At 43.6% G+C, this 22,211-nt stretch overlaps 2 long non-coding RNA genes across 3 annotated transcripts; both read right to left on the reverse strand.

Annotated features, from left to right (window-relative positions):
• Positions 1-10,908: 10,908 nt before the first annotated feature.
• On the reverse strand, positions 10,909-12,137 carry LOC135559909 (uncharacterized). Its single transcript, XR_010458598.1, has 4 exons — positions 12,030-12,137; positions 11,696-11,786; positions 11,513-11,608; positions 10,909-11,261 (listed from the first exon to the last, which is right to left on the reverse strand). It is a non-coding gene; the product is annotated as an uncharacterized LOC135559909 (long non-coding RNA).
• Positions 12,138-18,569: 6,432 nt separating this feature from the next.
• LOC115143583 (uncharacterized) lies at positions 18,570-19,429 on the reverse strand. Of its 2 annotated transcripts, XR_003865656.2 has the most exons (4): positions 19,319-19,429; positions 19,031-19,121; positions 18,872-18,937; positions 18,570-18,776 (listed from the first exon to the last, which is right to left on the reverse strand). It is a non-coding gene; the product is annotated as an uncharacterized LOC115143583 (long non-coding RNA). The 2 variants fall into 2 exon arrangements; XR_003865657.2 differs by lacking the exon at positions 19,031-19,121 and having other exon boundaries at positions 19,319-19,426.
• Between the last annotated feature and the right edge of the window lie 2,782 nt (positions 19,430-22,211).

A 22,211-nucleotide genomic window follows, 5' to 3' on the forward strand; every position in this document is an offset into this window, starting at 1 on the left:
AAGTAAAAAAATAAATGGAGTTGGATTTGAATTTGGAGGACACATGTTGATCGCCTTGGAGAATGTTTTGTATAGTGAGTGTTTTGTTGTTTTTTTGTACTGGGTTGTTTGTGAAGTAGAAAAACCATCAAACAGAAATGTGAAAAGCACATACCAAGAAAGAATTCCAAAAATACTAAATTGAGTCAGAATATTATTTTATTTTAACTCACTTTAATCCATTGTTCAGGATGTGGATACAGACGACTGACATTTCGATGACAAGCTGATGATTCCGCAGAGTTTCTTGACCATTTCACTGAAGACGAAAAAGAAGAAGAAGAAGAGGGTGTCTTGTTGGTCAATAGGCCAAGTAAAATAAAAGTATTCACATACGTTATATTTGAGTGTCTGTGAAAATGGAGACACAGAAGTTAACTGAAAAAGTTATACATAGCAACTTTCATGTGACTGAGAGACTCCTTATCAACACGGCAATCCCGTGCTCTCTCTATTGTCAGTGTAACATCATAATGATTCGTGTTGCGAATGTCTATTTCCTCAATTACTTTTGCAGAAACGGTGTATCATCTATTTTGTTGGAAATTACTATTTTTCAAAGGAAATGGGAGTGAGCTTGGTCAGGAAATCTTAGGATCCCGGATTCTGGGATTCATCCCTAGCGCGTATAGAGTTATGTATGCTGTCATGTTGCCTTGTAATTCAGCAGGATGCCGCTGAGTAAACAGTCCTTGGAATGATTGAAAATCGCCTTAGAATGTATTTATGTTTAACTTGCAGTATCGGTATTATCTGATGTGTGATGCAAATTCAATACCTGGCCTAGAGCGTGTTCTGGCCCCAACAACCTGGTGTAACTGTAATGTAAGGCAACACTGTGTTCTGTGCCAAAATACACAGATATCATTCATTAGTTCCCAGTAAACCAAAAACCTGTTAAGTTAAAATAAATAAATGAATTAACTTCACCACTGTCTTTATTTACCATGTTCCTAGCATATAATGGGCCTTTGAAGACCACAACACTCCATGACCACAGCCTCTGTTATCACATTAAAGAACACAAGACTATAAGATCTTTCCCATGATAATGTTATGATCGAGATGGATTCTGCATAACAAAATGTCTAAATGTCGTGCTCCAGGCTAGGCGTAACTTTCATTTCAGGCTAACCAGGTTGGCTTACTGGGAACTTATAATATTGGTTTATCTTGGCTGAGAACACGCTCTAGGCCAGGTATAGATGATTTTCAAGGTTGTAAGAGTGGTGACAAAAGGCACCTTTTCTGGTGGGCGTTCCTCTTCATCTGCCTCATTAGCACCTGTGCCTCTCGTTCCAAATATGCGTTCTACAGGCGAATGTGGTATATCTGCTGAGGGCGCTGTTAGCCTGGCTGACTAGTTGACCGGGGAGACTTGCTCTGTTACCACACATGGGCCCTCCCACTGAGCCCGGGTCCTGTGTTCCAGAGTGGGGATGAGGTGGAGTACCTTATCTCCTTTGCGGAACTGTCACGACTGGGCCCTTCTATTGTACGACCAGGCTTGAGTTTCCCTCACCACCGGTTTCCCTCACCACCGGCCATGTCGCTGCCATTCAGTCTTTCATGAATGTGACGTGTTCAATGACGGAACGGTACAGGCGGGGTTGTTTCTCCCAGGCCTCCTTGGTCAAGTCAAGGGCCACATATAGAGCAGCTCGAAAGGCGAGAAGCCAGTGGACGCCTAGGGGACATCCCAGAGCACGAACATGAGGAGGGGCAACAACATATCCCAATTCGTCCCATCCCGGTCCACCACTCTGTGAAGCATGCTATTGATGGTTTTATTCAGGCATTGACACATCCCATCTGTCTGGAGGTGGTACACACGGGTCCTTATTTGTTTGACCCGATATAACTGACACAGGTCCTTCAAGAGTCTGGACATGAATGGTGTGCCCTGGTTGGTCATGGATTGTGGCCAGGGGTCCCACTCGGGATGACATGAGATACAGCTCTTTCGCAATGGCTTTCGTTGCCATCAACCTCAGGGGAATAGCCACTGGGAACTTCGTTGCAAAGTCCACCATCACCAAGATTAACTCATGTCCATGCCACCAGGTCCATGGCTATGCGTTCAAACGGGGTCTCTATAATTGGGAAAGGGATAAGAGGGTTATGGTATATTCGCTTAGGAGCAGTAGGTTGGCAGGTGTCACAAGATTTGCAATACTTTGTGACAGATTGAGTAATCCTCAGCCAATAGAAACGCCCTCGCATCCATTCGATGGTCTTCTCCCTAGCGAGGTGACCCCCAGTAAATATGTATGGGCCATGTGTAACACAACATCTCTGTATGAAAGAGGCACCATTAACAGTTCCTGTTCTACCCCCTAAGTTTGCCCACCTTCCGAGCCGATACTCCTCCCATCTATCCTCTTCACCTTCCGCATAGCCTACCGAAGGTCGAGGTCCCAGTGTTGGGCAGTTCCGAATTGGTCCATTAGCACTTCCGACGGGGTAAAGTTGTGCGCCTTGGAGCGAGTGAGGGTGCGCTCCTGGTCGTGGTCTGATGACTCCGTGCTAAACACCCTCCGCGTGCTGTGTCTCGATGACTCCTGAAAAACCTGGCGTAACAGCTCCATCTGGAGCTCGTCCACTTGACTCAGGATGGGGGTCTGGTTAGATCCGGCTCCCTCCGGGTCGCTCTTCAACCCCCTCCAGGTGTCCTCCTCCGTGGTTTCCTGGAACAAGTGCCTCAGTCGGTCATCAGGGGAGGCTCCTTTTCCCCGCCATGTCTGACGAGGAATCCCTGTTGCCCTGCCACACCTTCTTAGCTTCATCCCGTCCCTTCCCATGCGGTGTGCACCTTTGGGTGGGCTCTGAGTGCGCCAGCGCTTGGCGATTAGGGTTGTTTGGTCTCCGTGCTCTATTGGGGCCACTCCCTCACCGTGCCTTCTTCAACAGAAACTTGAACAGGGGGCAGTCCCTCCCAAGTAGCACCGGTACGTTTCATCCTGGGTTCAGCTGATAGTGGGACTGAATCTCTGCCTTCAAACATGCGTAATCCACGGCAGCCCCTTCCTCAATGTCGTAGTACGCCGCCTGTGCTTTGCCTGTGAGCAGGGGAGCCAGGAATCCCTCCCAGTCATCCTGAGGCCATCTCTGTCCCTGTGGTGATCGTTCGAAGGTCAGAAGAAAGGCCTCCACATCGTCGTCCTCCAGCAGACGTGGAATCCGAGCGCTAACGTTGGGCATCCTACGATCTCTGAATGCTAGTTCGGACCTTCCGACTCCGACAGAGATGGCCGCCTCGCTTCGCGTACCTTGGAAACTATGCAGTATTTAGTTTTTTTACATGCAAGTTCTTACATTGGTACCCCAGGTAATCTTAGGTTTTATTACATACAGTTGGGAGGAACTACTGGATATAAGAGCAAAGTCAACTCACCATCATTACGACCAGGAATACGACTTTCCCAAAGCGGATCCTGTGTTTTGCCCACCACCCAATGGATCGGATCCCAGCCGGCGAACCAAAACAACATTGCCGTAAAAGGGGCAGATGAAGCGGTCTTCTGGTCAGGCTCCGGAGACGGGCATATCGTACACCGCTCCCGAGCATACTACTCGCCAATGTCCAGTCTCTTGACAACAAGGTTGATGAAATCCGAGCAAGGGTAGCATTCCAGAGAGACATAAGAGACTGTAACGTTCTTTGCTTCGCAGAAACATGGCTCACTCGAGACACGTTATCGGAGTCGGTACAGCCAGCTGGTTTCTTCACGCATCGCGCTGACAGAAACAAGCATCTTTCTGGTAAGAAGAGGGGCAGGGGGGTATGCCTTATGATTAACGAGACGTGGTGTGATCATAACAACATACAAGAACTCAAGTCCTTCTGTTCACCTGACTTAGAATTCCTCACAATCAAATGTCAACCGCATTATCTACCAAGAGAATTCTCTTCGATTATAATCACAGCCGCATATATTCCCCCCAAGCAGACACATCGACGGCCCTGAACGAACTTTATTTGACTCTGTGTCAACTGGAAACCACATATCCTGAGGCGGCATTCATTGAAGCTGGGGATTTTAACAAGTCTAATCTGAAAACAAGACTTCCTAAATTCTATCAGCATATTGATTGTGCTACCAGGGCTGGTAAAACCCTGGATCATTGTTATTCTAACTTCCGCAACGCATATAAGGCCCACCCCACACTCCTTTTGGAAAAGCTGACCACGACTCAATTTTGTTGCTCCCAGCCTATAGACAGACTAAAACAGGAAGCTCCCGCGCTTAGGTCTGTTCAACGCTAGAATACTTGTTGGTAATTACTGCATTGTAGGAACTAGAAGCACGAGCATTTCGCTACACTCGCATTAACATCTGCTAACCATGTGTATGTGACAAATAACATTTGATTTGATTTGTCTAGGGTCTCCTGTTGGGTCGATGACGCAGTCCGTTAGCTGGCGTAGCAACTCTTCGCTCATGCCTGTCAGTGGGTGTAGTGGGCTTCTGTTAGAGAAGAAGAATCACAGCCACCGAAAAGGGGATTGATTGTGGTCTAGGCTCAAGGTGCTTGCATTCTCCACCAGTTGTGACGGATCAGCTAGTCCGAAACACCCCAACACAGGCGGGAGCCATGAAATGAACAGGCCAGAGGCAGTGATTGTGGTTCCTGTTTCTGTCAAAATTGCTCAAGCTCAATACATTTGCGTGGTGGTCATTGATGGACAGAAATATTCAAAACTTGTCTCTGATTTTCATGCAAATTTAAGTCAGGACTTGTCAGGCTGGATCACTCAAGAACACTCAAGACCCCTTGGAAAGGAATTCTGGTGTCTTTGAGGTAATAAAAATGTGTTATCCCACTGAAAATACAACTGTATCCCATTCGCCATGTTTGTGTCTGTACATGTTGCCACTGAGGAATGAAGTAACTTGGTGGAAAATATTCTTAAGGGTTTTTCTACATAAAAGATCATACACAATTATTGCGTGGTCATCCCTGATGTTTTCCTCCGCTTTCATATATCTCTCAGACAGTCTTAAACGATTACAGCCAGATCACAGACATGGGTATAAGACAATGGGTGTTGTTTTGTGAATATTACAGTATTTTTAAGTAGGCAATCAGCAGTAGAAACAATAACAAAGTGTATTCCCAGCCCCTGTTTCAGTAACAATTGAGGGATCAAATAAAATATTATTGTATTTGTCAAATGTTTTATAAACAACAGGTGTAGACTATCAGTGAAAGGCTGACTAACGGTACTTCCCAACAATGCAAAAAGAAAGAAAACAGAGAAATAATTGAAAATTAAACATGTAATAATAAAAGTAATAATAAATACACAATGAGTAACGATAACTTGGCTATATTCACTGGGTACCGGATCCGAGTCGATGTGCAGGGGTAATTGAGGTAGATACTGTATGTACATTTTATTTTTTATTTTTTTATTTCACCTTGTATCCAAGATGGCGTAGCAGTAAGTCGTCCTGTCGTGTCGTGTCCCTTGTATATATCGTTTCTTTTTCGTTTTTTACATATTTTTCTTCGCATATCTCTTTAAAAACATTTTGCTAAACCTAAGCTTCCAAATACTCTCCTGCAACCCGCCTCACCCAATGTAGCTATTTTTCCTAAAGTATTTATATTTACTTCGAACCGGAACCCCTCAACTGAAGCTAGCCAGCTAACCACCAGCTATGCTAGCGGTCTTCAGCTAACCGGTCATCAGCTAACCTTCAGCCCGGAAAGCTCTCGCCAGTTCGAACAACGCGACTCTAACCGGAGCATAACGGACCTATTTATTTTTCATCCCCGGATTCCCACCGCAAACGGAACATTTTTCAGCTGGATCTTCACAACTAGCTATCTAGCTAAACCGCAACCCCGGATGATTACTCCTGGCTAGCGTTTCCACCCACTTAGCTTGCCCGGCCAGTGCACCTGTGCTACCACCGTAGCATACTCCTGGGCTACAATACCCGGGCCCACGACCGGTCTATCGATGTCACCGCATGAAGAGGAATAAACAGACTCACCCCATCGCGACGTCCCCCAAAGGCTAACTCTCTAGCCCTCGTTATCTCCCTGCTTGCTAATTCGGCCTGCTAACTGCTAGCTTGTCTAGCTCCGGTCCGCTAACTGCTACCTTGTTTAGCCCGGGCCTACGAACTGTTAGCTTGTTAGCACAGGCCTGCTAACCGTCTGAATCGCCGCGTCCCAAACACTCACTGGACCCATATTTACTTTCTATCTCTTTTTGATTTTTAATTTGTTTATACCTTCCGGAAACCTGCCTCACCCAATGTGATACGGAATCGCTATTATTTTTTATTTTTTTAGAACACACTCAAGAACCTCCAGAAGCTAACCAGCTAACTAGCTACAAGCTATTTAGTCATTGTTAGTATTTTTTTAACCTGGATAACACTCGCCAGTCCAGCTTCCCTGCCCCATCCACCGCTGCCCCCTGGACACTGATCTCTTGGCTACATAGCTGATGCACGCTGGACTGTCCATTAATCACGGTACTCCATTCTGCTTGTTTATGTTTTATCTGTTGGCCCCGTTGCCTAGTCAACGCCATTTTACCTGCTGTTGTTGTGCTAGCTGATTAGCTGTTGTTATCTCACCTACTGTTTTAGCTAGCTTTCCCAATTCAACATCTGTGATTACTGTATTTCTCTCTCAAATGTCAATATGCCTTGTATACTGTTGTTCAGGTTAGTTATCATTGTTTTAGTTCACAATGGAGCCCCTAGTTCCACTCTTCATACCCCTGATAACTCCTTTGTCCCACCTCCCACACATGCGGTGACCTCACCCATTACAACCTGCATGTCCAGAGATACAACCTCTCTCATCATCACCCAGTGCCTGGGCTTACCTCCGCTGTACCCGCACCCCACCATACCCCTGTCTGCGCATTATGCCCTGAATATATTCTACCATGCCCAGAAACCTGCTCCTCTTATTCTCTGTCCCCAACGCTCTAGGCAACCAGTTTTGATAGCCTTTAGCCGCACCCTCATACTACTCCTTCTCTGTTCCGCGGGTGATGTGGAGGTAAACCCAGGCCCTGTATGTCCCCAGGCACCCTCATTTGTTGACTTCTGTGATCGAAAAGCCTTGGTTTCATGCATGTCAACATCAGAAGCCTCCTCCCTAAGTTTGTTTTACTCACTGCTTTAGCACACTCTGCTAACCCTGATGTCCTTGCTGTGTCTGAATCCTGGCTCAGGAAGGCCACCAAAAATTCAGAGATTTCCATACCCAACTATAACATCTTCCGTCAAGATAGAACTGCCAAAGGGGAGGAGTTGCAGTCTACTGCAGAGATAGCCTGCAAAGTAATGTCATACTTTCCAGGTCCATACCCAAACAGTTCGAACTACTAATTTTGAAAATTACTCTCTCCAGAAATAAGTCTCTCACTGTTGCCGCCTGCTACCGACCCCCTCAGCTCCCAGCTGTGCCTGGACACCATTTGTGAATTGATCGCCCCCATCTAGCTTCAGAGTTTGTTCTGTTAGGTGACCTAAACTGGGATATGCTTAACACCCCGGCAGTCCTACAATCTAAGCTAGATGCCCTCAATCTCACACAAATCATTAAGGAACCCACCAGGTACAACCCTAACTCTGTAAACAAGGGCACCCTCATAGACGTCATCCTGACCAACTGGCCCTCCAAATACACCTCCGCTGTCTTCAACCAGGATCTCAGCGATCACTGCCTCATTGCCTGTATCCGCTACGGAGCCGCAGTCAAACGACCACCCCTCATCACTGTCAAACGCTCCCTAAAACACTTCTGTGAGCAGGCCTTCCTAATCGACCTGGCCCGGGTATCCTGGAAGGACATTGACCTCATCCCGTCAGTTGAGGATGCCTGGTCATTCTTTAAAAGTAACTTCCTCTCCATTTTAGATAAGCATACTCCGTTCAAAGAATGCAGAACTAAGAACAGATACAGCCCTTGGTTCACTCCAGACCTGACTGCCCTCGACCAGCACAAAAACATCCTGTGGCGGACTGCAATAGCATCGAATAGTCCCCGTGATATGCAACTGTTCAGGGAAGTCAGGAACCAATACACGCAGTCAGTCAGGAAAGCTAAGGCCAGCTTCTTCAGGCAGAAGTTTGCATCCTGTAGCTCCAACTCCAAAAAGTTCTGGGACACTGTGAAGTCCATGGAGAACAAGAGCACCTCCTCCCAGCTGCCCACTGCACTGAGGCTAGGTAACACGGTCCCCACCGATAAATCCATGATTATCGAAAACTTCAATAAGCATTTCTCAACGGCTGGCCATGCCTTCCGCCTGGCTACTCCAACCTCGGCCAACAGCTCCCCCCCCCCCCCCCCGCAGCTCCTCGCCCAAGCCTCTCCAGGTTCTTCTTTACCCAAATCCAGATAGCAGATGTTCTGAAAGAGCTGCAAAACCTGGACCCGTACAAATCAGCTGGGCTTGACAATCTGGACCCTCTATTTCTGAAACTATCCGCCGCCATTGTCGCAACCCCTATTACCAGCCTGTTCAACCTCTCTTTCATATCGTCTGAGATCCCCAAGGATTGGAAAGCTGCCGCAGTCATCCCCCTCTTCAAAGGGGGAGACACCCTGGACCCAAACTGTTACAGACCTATATCCATCCTGCCCTGCCTATCTAAGGTCTTCGAAAGACAAGTCAACAAACAGGTCACTGACCATCTCGAATCCCACCGTACCTTCTCCGCTGTGCAATCTGGTTTCCGAGCCGGTCACGGGTGCACCTCAGCCACACTCAAGGTACTAAACGATATCATAACCGCCATCGATAAAAGACAGTACTGTGCAGCCGTCTTCATCGACCTTGCCAAGGCCTTCGACTCTGTCAATCACCATATTCTTATCGGCAGACTCAGTAGCCTCGGTTTTTCGGATGACTGCCTTGCCTGGTTCACCAATTACTTTGCAGACAGAGTTCAGTGTGTCAAATCGGAGGGCATGCTGTCCGGTCCTCTGGCAGTCTCTATGGGGGTGCCACGGGGTTCAATTCTCGGGCCGACTCTTTTCTCTGTATATATCAATGATGTTGCTCTTGCTGCGGGCGATTCCCTGATCCACCTCTACGCAGACGACACCATTCTATATACTTTCGGCCCGTCATTGGACACTGTGCTATCTAACCTCCAAACGAGCTTCAATGCCATACAACACTCCTTCCGTGGCCTCCAACTGCTCTTAAACGCTAGTAAAACCAAATGCATGCTTTTCAACCGATCGCTACCTGCACCCGCATGCCCGACTAGCATCACCACCCTGGATGGTTCTGACCTTGAATATGTGGACATCTATAAGTACCTAGGTGTCTGGCTAGACTGCAAACTCTCCTTCTAGACTCATATCAAACATCTCCAATCGAAAATCAAATCAAGAGTCGGCTTTCTATTCCGCAACAAAGCCTCCTTCACTCACGCCGCCAAGCTTACCCTAGTAAAACTGACTATCCTACCGATCCTCGACTTCGGCGATGTCATCTACAAAATGGCTTCCAACACTCTACACAGCAAACTGGATGCAGTCTATCACAGTGCCATCCGTTTTGTCACTAAAGCACCTTATACCACCCACCACTGCGACTTGTATGCTCTAGTCGGCTGGCCCTCGCTACATATTCGTCGCCAGACCCACTGGCTCCAGGTCATCTACAAGTCCATGCTAGGTAAAGCTCCGCCTTATCTCAGTTCACTGGTCACGATGGCAACACCCATCCGTAGCACGCGCTCCAGCAGGTGTATCTCACTGATCATCCCTAAAGCCAACACCTCATTTGGCCGCCTTTCATTCCAGTACTCTGCTGCCTGTGACTGGAACGAATTGCAAAAATCGCTGAAGTTGGAGACTTTTATCTCCCTCACCAACTTCAAACATCAGCTATCTGAGCAGCTAACCGATCGCTGCAGCTGTACATAGTCTATTGGTAAATAGCCCACCCATTTTCACCTACCTCATCCCCATACTGTTTTTATTTATTTACTTTTCTGCTCTTTTGCACACCAATATCTCTACCTGTACATGACCATCTGATCATTTATCACTCCAGTGTTAATCTGCAAAATTGTAATTATTCGCCTACCTCATGCCTTTTGCACACATTGTATGTAGACTCCCCCTTTTTTTCTACTGTGTTATTGACTTGTTAATTGTTTACTCCATGTGTAACTCTGTGTTGTCTGTTCACACTGCTATGCTTTATCTTGGCCAGGTCGCAGTTGCAAATGAGAACTTGTTCTCAACTAGCCTACCTGGTTAAATAAAGGTGAAATAAAAAAAAATTAAAATTTAACCAGGTAGGCCAGTTGAGAACAAGTACTCATTTACAACCTCGACCTGGCCAAGATAAAGCAAACCAGACAACAATCAACAACACAGAGTTACATATGGAATAAACAAACGTATCCAGAAAGACTCTGAAATCACTGCCAACTGTGATTCCAACATTTGTTGTGAATACTTATGTAAATTAGATATTTCTGTATTTCATTTTCAATAAATGAGCAAAAATACCTATAAACATGTTTTCACTTTGTCATTGTGGGGGTAATATGTGTAGATAAGTGACAAATGTTTTTTTCCCCATTTTGAATTCAGGATGTAGCTTATTAGAAGATCCAGGATATGTTACTGCTGTTATCAAGCTCATTCTCAAGACGGTACATCTAGTGTGTGTGTGTGGATATGTGTACTACTATTACTGTTCAATCTGATGTAATTTGCTCTGCATCTGTATTATGGTCAAGTTCACATTGTTCATACTGAATAGAAACACGAAATAAAACAATATTATGAAACATGTATGATGTAATTGAAACACTGCTAAACATGTAAGATTAACAAAAAACGACTAAACATGTCTTATGCTTGATAGTTTATTGGAGGATCACAATATGACAATACAACCATACAATTATTTATCCACTAACTTGACCAATCAACTATCATGTGTCAGGACATGTTTATGGATAAAACATATATTCTTCAGAATGTTGATGAGTTCTTCTCAGTACCAAAGTACCAATTAACTGTATTACTGTTATTTGTTTTGACAATCATTGATTGATGGTTGTTGGAATGATTCACTGAGGTAATGTTAGTGATGACTTCAAAGGTGATAGCTGATTCCATATGGAGACTGAAAAGGATCCTTGGCATCCCCATGCTGGTCGCTTCTCACCCAATAAGGCCCTTGGCTACGTTCCAAAGCTCTCCCCACACTGTCGAATACAGTTTTAAATCATCATTATGGAAAATACCTTTTTTTAAAGCTAAACATTTGAAAATGACTCCAACATTTTCAAAACATATCACAATTATAAGTGACTACCTTTTAAACTTACTGTTGTAAGACCAGTATAGATAGATAGATAGATAGATAGATAGATAGATAGATAGATAGATAGATAGATAGATAGATAGATAGATAGATAGATAGATAGATAGATAGATAGATAGATAGATGGCTCACATGGTGCTTCATCTTCTGAGGGGCTGGTCTTCAGAGTAGCCAACTTTGCCAAAAAGGCAGCCTTTCCATCTTTTACATCATCCTCCTGCAGGAGAGCTGAGGAAGAAAGATTTTTAATTTGACTAGATTTTATCAGATTAAACCCGGGCAGTAAAGTAGTACACATTTACAAACAAGACATACCTTCCTCAGAGTTATTTTCATTGAGGGAGCTTGCTAACAGGACACCCACTAGAGCGAACAGCAGTAACATACTCTGGATCTTCATCCTTTACTAAAGCACATAGAGCACAACTTGTTAACACACACACACACACACACACACACACACACACACACACACACACACACACACACACACACACACACACAGACACACACACACACACACACACACACACACACACACACACGTCCACCTACACCTCTCCATCCATTCCTACCAGTCCACTTGTATACACCTGCCCACTTCTATATACACCTTTACAAAGAAGATTCTCAGTGAAAACAAAAATACCTCTTTCAGTTGGACGATGCTGTCTGATTGATGGCTGTTTATCTGGATGATGTCTTCTGGACGTCAGTAGTAGTGTGGTGTCTCTCTGCCCTCTGCAGCCCTGTTTTATACTCTTTCTGCAGCTACTGTACCTGCCCCACCCATCCACACCTCTCACAGCCGATTAACAAGCAAAATGACATTACAGCCATAGCGGTAACCGCAGTCATGCACAGCCTGAAGTTTATGACCTCCCTCCAGGCAAAACTTCAGTCAATATTATGGTTTCCTAGTTATTTCAACTGAATTTGTGACCTGGAGCTTGGATAGACTTGAATTTATAAATGGTGGTAAGCACTTTATTTTAAGGCTGTATCCATAATCCATTCATAACACATTTATGAATCCAATCATTACACCTTTTATTTATTTTATTGAAACTTTATTTAACCAGGTTAGTCTCGTTAAAAAAAAAAAAATCTCATATTCAAGAGAGACCTGGAACAAGACAGCAGCGTCAAATCATATTGTATTTGTTACATAGGCCGAAAACAACAGGTGCAGCTGTTTAACTTTTTTGAGGATCTGAGGACCCATGCCAAATCTTTTCATTCTCCTGAAGGGAATAGGCATTGTTGTGCCCTCTTCACGACTGTCTTGTTGTGTTTGGACCATAGTTTGTTGGTGATGTGGACACCAAAACTTGAAGCTCTCAACCTGCTCCACTACAGCCCTGTCGATGAGAATGTGGACATGCTCGGCCCTCCTTTTCCTGTAGTCCACAATCTTCTTCTTTGTCTTGATCACGTTGAGGTAGATGTTTTATCCTGGCCCCACACTGCCAGGTTATGACCTCCTCCCATAGGCTGTCTCATCGTTGTCGGTGATCAGGCCTACCAATGTTGTGTCATTGGCAAATTTAATGATGGTGTTGGAGTCGTGCTTGGCCATGAATCAAATCAAATCAAATCAAATGTATTTATATAGCCCTTCGTACATCAGCTGATATCTCAAAGTGCTGTACAGAAACCCAGCCTAAAACCACAAACAGCAAGCAATGCAGGTGTAGAAGCACGGTGGCTAGGAAAACTCCCTAGAAAGGCCAAAACCTAGGAAGAAACCTAGAGAGGAACCAGGCTATGTGGGGTGGCCAGTCCTCTTCTGGCTGTGCCGGATGGAGATTATAACAGAACATGGCCAAGATGTTCAAATGTTCATAAATGACCAGCATGGTCGAATAATAAGGCAGAACAGTTGAAACTGGAGCAGCAGCACGGTCAGATGGACTGGGGACAGCAAGGAGTCATCATGTCAGGTAGTCCTGGGGCATGGTCCTAGGGCTCAGGTCCTCCGAGAGAGAGAAAGAGAGAATTAGAGAGAGCATATGTGGGGTGGCCAGTCCTCTTCTGGCTGTGCAGGGTGGAGATTATAACAGAACATGGCCAAGATGTTCAAATGTTCATAAATGACCAGCATGTTCGAATAATAAGAAGGCAGAACAGTTGAAACTGGAGCAGCAGCATGGCCAGGTGGACTGGGGACAGCAAGGAGTCATCATGTCAGGTAGTCCTGGGGCATGGTCCTAGGACTCAGGTCCTCCGAGAGAGAGAAAGAAAGAGAGAAGGAGAGAATTAGAGAACGCACACTTAGATTCACACAGGACACCGAATAGGACAGGAGAAGAGCTCCAGATATAAGAAACTGACCCTAGCCCCCCGACACATAAACTACTGCAGCATAAATACTGGAGGCTGAGACAGGATGCAATCATGGGTGAACAGGGAGTACAGGAGAGAACTGAGCACTTACCCCTGAGGGGCCCCCGTGTTGAGGATCAACGTGGCAGATGTGTTGTTACCTACCCTTACCACCTAGGGGCGGCCCGTCAGGAAGCCTATGATCCAGTTTCATAGGGAGGTGTTTAGTCCCAAGGACCTTAACTTAGTGATGAGCTTTGAGGGCACTATGGTGTTGAACGCTGAGCTGTAGTCAATGAATAGCATTCTCACGTTGGTGTTTCTTTTGTCCAGATGGGAAAGGGAAGTGTGGAGTGCAATAGAGATTGCATCATCTGAGGATCTATTGAGGCAGTATGCAAATTGGTGTGGGTCTAGGGTTTCTGGGATAATGGTGTTGATGTGAGCCATGACCAGCCTTTCAAAGCACTTCATGGCTATAAATGTGAGTGCTACGGGTCGGTAGTCATTTTGTCAGGTTACCTTGGTGTTCTTGGGCACAGTTATGGCTGTCTGCTTGAAACATGTTGGTATTACAGACTCGGTCATGGACAGGTTGAAAAAGACACTTGCCAGCTGGTCAGCACACGCTCGGAGTACACGTCCTGGTAATCCACCTGTTTCAAGGTCTTACTCACATCCGCTGTGAGAGAGCGTAATCACAGTCGTCCGGAACATGCTCTCATGCATGCTTCAGTGTTGCTTGCCTCGAAGCGAGCATAGAAGTAATTTAGCTCGTCTGGTAGGCTCAACCCATCAGTTTCAGACAAACAGCCCCATGACATGAACCAGACGAAGATATATCTATATAAAAAGCTGCACGTCAGTAATGTACATGTACACAACACAGGTCAGAAAAAACTGAATGCAATACGTCAAAAGACAGGCTCACTATGGTATCAAAATGCTTCAGGTAAAACAACATCCTTACCTAAGTAAGGCAACGCCGACTAGTGACATCGATAACAACTAGAAACAACTAAATGTCTCAACAACTTGTTCATCTATTTGTGCTTTGAACTTCTCTAGGGACACCAGACCCTGGAGTTTTAGGTTGGCTTGGAGGGAATTCCAATACAAGGGGACTGATTCGTGAAAATACTTCCAAGCTCTGTACATTTGTTCAGGACTGTTAGCTTAAAACAAGATTGGTATCTGAGCTTGTAAGTGTTTTAATTTTGCGCTAATAGAGAACAGATAAAATTACAGTTTTTCTAAAATGGCTTTCTATATAAGAATGTACCAGTGTTATAGCCTGTGTGTTGCTAGCTATGTCCACCCAACAGCAATGTAGACATCACATGATACAGTCAAGAGCCTTCAGTGTATTTATTGAGGCTTGACCTTAAATAGTATTACTATAGTCCAACACAGATGGAAAAGTACAATCAATCATCTATTTTATGGTGGCAAAGGAAAAACAAAATTGTGCCCGTAGTAAAGCCCAATACGCAGCCTGCTTTTACCAACAAGGTTCTCTACATGGGGTGTGAAGCTCAACTTCTCATCCACCTGATCTCCCAAATAATTGAATGTTATTTCTTGTTCTATGGAATGTCCAACCCGAGGTAGTAATGACATGGTTTCAGAGTGTTTAGCTTTGGAAAATACTAGGCATTTGTTTTAGAGGAATTATGAACAAGCTTCAGATCGTACGGATCGTGTTGAATGATGTGTTGAATGATGTTAAAAGTTGTGAGCTTTTTCAAAAGACAAACTGCTGCTACTCGAGTAGAGAATAGTGTAATCCACATAAAAATGTACATTATTCTTCTCCATATGTCTTCCAATGCTGCTGATATATTTAGTGTATGCATAAGCTGGAAGTATAAGTATTAACTGTTGTTGTCCATTAGTTCACTCCAATTCAGGGAGGGGTGGTAGGGTAGGGAAAAAAATAAAGGAACATATATTAAAAAACAATATATATATTTATTTATTTAAAAAAATCTATGGGGGATTTGAAATGATGCAGACAATTACATTGATAGAAGCCACAATCTATATGCAATAATGAAGCTGATCCACCTCTTAAAAAAAGAAAGGAAAACAGCATGATCACTTTAATCGTTGTATTCCTTCTTGCAACTATCTATGCGTTCACCTTTTGCCCTTCGTTTGTGGACTTCAGTGCAGAACATATCAGCTGTCTGTGAACAAGCAAAAATAACTTTCATAGCCAACATAGATACTAGAAATACAAGTAAAAGTACAACTAAATATAGCTATCTCTCTCTCTTTCTCTAGCTTCTACTTCATTTTTAAAGAAATTAATTTGTTCAAAACTGTTCAACCACTGTGTTTCTCTCTCTTTGACTCAACAACTCACCACATTTTATGTACTGCAGTGCTAGCTAGCTGTAGCTTATGCTTTCAGTACTAGAATGATTCTCTGATTCTTTGATTGGGTGGACAACATGTCAGTTCATGACTGCAAGAGCTCTAATAGGTTGGAGGACGTCCCCTAGAAGTTGTTATAATTACTGTGTAAGTCTATGGAAGGGGGTGAGAACCATGAGCCTCCTAGGTTTTGTATTATCAGAAAATGTTATTCATTGGACCTTTCATGTGACTGAGAGACTGCTTATCAACATGGCAATCACGTGCTCTCTCGATTGTCAGTGGAACATCTTATGGATCAATTTTGCGAATGTCTATTTCCTCAATTACTTTTGCAGAAACAGTGTATGAGCCATTTTTTGGGGAAAGTTCAATTTTCACAGGAAACGAGAGGGAGCTTGGTTAGGAAACCTCAGGATCCCGGTTTCTGGCATTAATCCCTAGTGTGTTATGTGTGCTGCCATGTTGTCTTGTAATTCAGCAGAAAATAGCAGAAAATAATTATGTTTAACTTGCCAATATCCTGTAGAAGGAGGATCTGATGTATGATGCAAATTCAATACCTGGCCTAGAGCGTATTCTGGCATGAACCATCTGGTGTAACTGTAATGTCAAGCAACAGCGTGTTCTGTGACATGATATGCCAATATCAATCATTAGTTCTCAGGAAACTAAAAACCTGGTAAATGAATATAGAAAGTGGTAAATACATTTTTAATCTAGCCAAGCAGCAAGCAAATTGAGATGAGTCTCTCGGAAAATATTTAACTATGAATGTTATTTTGTTAAAAATTAATAAAGTAGAGTGCAGTTAACCTCTCTTGGGTAGGGGGCAGTATTTTTACGTACGGATGAAAAGCAAGCCCAAAGAAAACTGCCTGTTACTCAGGCCCAGAAGCTAACATATGCATATAATTTGGATAGAAAAAACTCTAAAGTTTCTAAAACTATTAAAAGTATGTCTGTGAGTATAACAGAACTGATATGGCAGGCAAAACCCAGAGGACAAACCATACCCCCCAAAGAAATTCAGCCTACCACTGTTTTCAATGGCTGTCACTTTTATTATGAGGCGAAATCCTCCTTCCACCAGATGTCAACAGTCTTTAGAAAGAGTTTCTTGCTGTTTTTTTTTTAAATTAGCCAGAAATTGTAGTTTTTCTAGGTGGCTTCCATTTTGGCTGTAGTGTTTCCAAGAGCATGGAAGAGAGCGCGTTCTTTGGTATTTTTCTCAGGTAAAGACAATAACGATTCTCCGTCTTAAATTTTATAATTTATTTACGTATTAGTGTACCTAAGGTTTGATTATAAACACTGTTTGACTTGTTTGGAAAAGATTATTAGTAACGTTTGGGATTCATTTTGTATTCATTTTGATGGAGGGAAACTGGGTGGATTATTGCCTGAAGCGCACCAGCTAAACTGAGTTTTTATGGATATAAAGAAGGACATTATTGAACAAAAGGACCATTTGTATTGTATCTGGGAGATTTTGGAGTGCCAACAGAAGAAGATCATCAAAGGTAAGGCATTTATTATATCACTATTTCTGACATTTTCGTGGCGCACCTGCCTGGCTGAAATATGTTTTTCATGCTTTTGTATGCGGGCGCTGTCCTCACATAATCGCATGGTGTGCTTTCACAGTAAAGCCTTTTTGAAATCTGACACAGTGGCTGGATTAACAAGAAGTTAAGCTTTATTTATTTATTATTTATTTATTTATTTACGTTGACTGACCAGAAATTCCACAAATTAACTTTTAACAAGGCATACCTGTTAATACCTGTTAATTGAAATACATTCCTCATGAAGCTGGTTGAGAGAAAGCCAAGAGTGTGAAAAGCTGTCATCAAGGCAAAAGGTGGCTTAGAATATTCGCAAATTTAAAATATATCTTGATTTGTTTAACACTTTGGTTACTACATGATTACATATGTAATGGGACGGCAGGTAGCCTACTGGTTAGAGTGTTGGACTAGTGACCGATAGGTTGCACAATCGAATCCCTGAGCCGACAAGGTAAAACTCTGTCGTTCTTCCCCTGAACGAGGCAGTTTACCCACTGTTCCTAGGCTGTTATTGAAAGTAAGATTGTTCTTAACTTACTTGCCTAGTTAAATAAAGGTTAAATAAATAAAAAATACACAAATGTAAAGTATGGAGGAGGAGGTGTGATGGTGCTTTGCTGGTGACACTGACAGTGATTTATTTAGAATTCAAGGCACACTTAACCAGCATGGCTACCACAGCAGTCTGCAGCGGTACACCGTCCCATCTGGTTTGTGCTTAGTGGGAGTGTCATTTGTTTTTGAACAGGACAATGACCCAACACAGCTCCAGGCTGGGTAAGGGCTATTTGACCAGGGAGAGTGATGGAGTGCTGCATCAGATGACCTGGCCTCCATAATCACCCGACCTCGACCCAAATTGTATAGTCATGTTAACATTGTAACACTGAATGAAAAACACTGCTAGACATGTATGTGTGAAAGGCCTATTTTATTGGAGGATCACAATACAACATTGCCATCATGAATGGATGAATGTGGGATTTGTAGAGTAATGTTAGTTATGTTGATTCCATATGGAGACCAGGAAAGAATCGTCCGTGACCCCATTCTGGTACCTCATCATCATCATCCATGATGATGTCCACGATGATGTCCATGATGATGTCTGAACCATGATGCTAATCAACAGGAGACATGGAATTAGCCTTCACCCTTTTTATAAACCTCTAGTAACTTCTCTTTGGCATGCATGTAGATAGCTATATGTACATACGTTGTGCTTCATCTTCTGCAATGGCATTCACAAGTCCATTCTCCACCTTCTCCATGGCACTATCCTCTTGGGGAAGATTTGTCATCATATCAAATTATTTCAGATCAAAACCAGGAGTAATAGTACACACTCACACACACATGCACACAATAGACATACCTTCCTTAGCTGTATCTTCATTGAGGGAGCTTGCTAACAGGACACCCACTAGAGCGAACAGCAGTAACATACTCTGGATCTTCATCCTTTACTGAACCACATAGAGCATGGCATTTTAAAACACACACTGATCATCATCCTCTAGAAAATGAGATAAACCGTGTTGTTAGCATGTCACATTATACAGTTGTCCACCAATCTACTCTTGTATGCAACAACCAGTCCAGCCATACACACCTGTCCACACCTATATACATCTGAGAATGTGCTCAGCTAAAGCAAACTTACCTCTGATAGTTGGAATATGCTGACTGATTGATACCTGGTTGTCTTGATGTCTTCTGGACCTCAGTAGAAGACGAGTGTCTCTCTGCCCCTTGCAGTCCTGTCTTATACTCTTTCTGCCCCACCTCTTACAGTTGAATAACAAACAGACACTACAGCCGTGACAATAACCACAGTTACACACCCTGGAGTGTATTCCCTCCCTCCAGGCAAAAATAGGCTGAATCAACATTAGGGTTTCCTTGTAACTTAACTGACTTATTCGATGTAATCATGTTGCATCAAAATGGCTAGTTGGATAGATTTGCAAAAAGTGAGTTCTCTTATTTTTTATTTTACCCCCTTGTCTCATCGCTGCAATGCAACACTCCAATGGGCCCGGGAGGCGAAGGTAGAGTCATGCATCCTACGAAACAAGACCCACCAAACCGTGCTTCTTAACACCCACCTGCTTATCCCAGAAACCAGCCGGCACCAATGTGTCAGAGTAAACACTGTTCACCTGACAACAGAGGTCAGCCTGCAGGCGCCTGGCCCGCCACAAAGAGTCGCTAGAGTGCGATGAGTCAAGTAAAGCCCCCCTGGCCAAACCCTTCTTTAACCCAGACGACACTGGGCCAATTGTTCGCCGCCCTATGGGACACCCGATCACGGCCGGTTGTCAAACTCAGGTCTGTAGTGACACCTCTAGTACTGCAATGCAGTGCCTTAGACCGCTGAGCCACTCGGGAGGCTGAGTTGTCTCATGTTTACCAAGCGTTTGAGCCAAATCAACAACACGATTTAACCTAAGAAAGAAGTAGCTTGCAAGTTTACTAGATAGTTACAGTAGTTAGCGTGCTAACCAAACAAGACTTGCTAGTTTAGCTAATCAAACCAATCACTCCTAGCTTGCTATTATGAAAATCGAACTCAACAATACCAATACTGTTTTCAATTCAACTTTCTTTCAAAAGCAGCTCAAACAAAAGAATTAACTATAGCCATTGAATTCTACCGTGCAAATATTCATGGTTTCATGTTTCCTCCCAATATTGTTTTGAACGTTTTGAACTGATGCCCAACTGAGCATTCTATTCAATGCATCGTCAAGGAACGCTGATGAATATTTAATCAGTGCATTACAGTGGCTTAGAAATGCAATGACATTCAAAAGGATTCAAATAATCAGCAGGAAAATCCTTTTGTCATCATTTTGATGTCACCAGATTGACTTTAGAGTATAATGTTAGCTAGCTATCTAAGATTGAGGGGAGGCCACCAGATTTTAGCTAGCTATCCTTAGCATTGCTAGCTATTTTTGTAGTATCAGAACTCAGGATAAGACCCGGATACTCAGATGTTTATTGACCAAACAGGAGGCAGGCAAAATACAGGTCGAGGGCAGGCAGAGGTCCCTAATCCAGGGCAGAATCACTAACATGCAGATCGGCAGGCAGGCTTGCTTGCTTGCGGTCAGGGCGTGCAGAATGGTCAAAACCAGGGGAAACTAGGAAACAGAAACTTAGGAAGATGGGAAAGCACGCTGGTAAGACCTGACAAGATGAACTGGCAACAGACATGTGCTTACATAAATGCTTGGTATGCATTCGCAGAAAAGCTTTATTGAAATCTGGCATGCCAGGTGTATTAACAACAAGCTAAGCTGTGTGTTGTTATATTGCACTTGTGATTTCATGAAAATGTCATATTTTTAGTAATTTCATTTGAATTTGGCGCTCTGCAATTCAGCGGTGGTTGACGAAAATGATCCCGCTAACGCGATGGGTGCATCAAGAAGTCGTAACTTAAAGGATCACACCATATATCCAAGATAGCAATAGTGGGTTAATTACTAATATTTGACAACACCACGAGTCTTCGCCTTTGACTTATATTATGTTTGAATACAAAGTTACATGTTATATAATCCTCCTACTTTTATTAGTGAAAGTACATAAGTGAATGACATCAGTGGCCTAGTAAAGGAAGCATCATACTCAAATATACTGGCACACTCCACTTAGACCATGGGGAACAAATTAAACCAAACTGTTGGATGGTTTAACATTATGCCTCTGGTTGTCAAATTGACCTGTTGAACCTGTACAATTGGATTGTGGCTCTACCGCTTAAAGTCTCTGATAGGTTGATTTGTTATTTTGTTACCGGATATACTTGTCTGCTCAGCTGGCCATCCTCAGCATCGTGGCTAAATTGGCCAGGTTGGCTTATGAGAAAAGCTAGCGGCTAGCCATTTTAAACCAATGGTTTAAACCATGCCATTAGAGGCATCACTACAGACACAGGTTTGATCCCAGGCTGTGTCATGACCGGGAGACACTTGAGGCGGCGCAACAATTGACCCAATGTCGTCCTGGTTACGGGAGGGTTTGGCTGTATGGGATGTCATTGTGCCGTTGCGCTCTAGCAATTCCTTGTGACGGGCCAGGCACATGCACGCTGAATTTGCTCAACAACTGTACAGTGTTTTCTCCAATACATTGGTACAGCTGATTAAGCGAGCAGTGTGGCTTGGCGGGGTCGTGTTTCGGAGGCGCTCGGCTCTTGACCTTTGCCTCTCCCGATTGCGGGAGACAAGACAAGACCAATTGGATATCATGAAATTGGGGATAAAAAAGGGTTAAGTACAAAAAAATGTAAAGTTAGTTTTTGTATAATTCATACCATCTTAAAGTAAAAATCACGTTTTCATAATTTGGCTGCTTGGCTCAGGGTCATTTTAAAACTGCGTTACAATTTCCCCAAACCCTAGCAGCCATGACAAAACCTCATGTGCCTAGCGAGAGACAATAATCGTGATATGTCAATCATGCCAATGTTTAGCCAAAATATAGTGATAAAAATTATGCTAGTTTGAACTCTTGGACGTTAATGCTGAGGACAGTGTAATACA

This window comes from Oncorhynchus nerka, linkage group LG15 (genome assembly GCF_034236695.1).
Source record: "Oncorhynchus nerka isolate Pitt River linkage group LG15, Oner_Uvic_2.0, whole genome shotgun sequence".
In the NCBI taxonomy this organism is placed as follows: Eukaryota; Metazoa; Chordata; class Actinopteri; order Salmoniformes; family Salmonidae; genus Oncorhynchus; species Oncorhynchus nerka.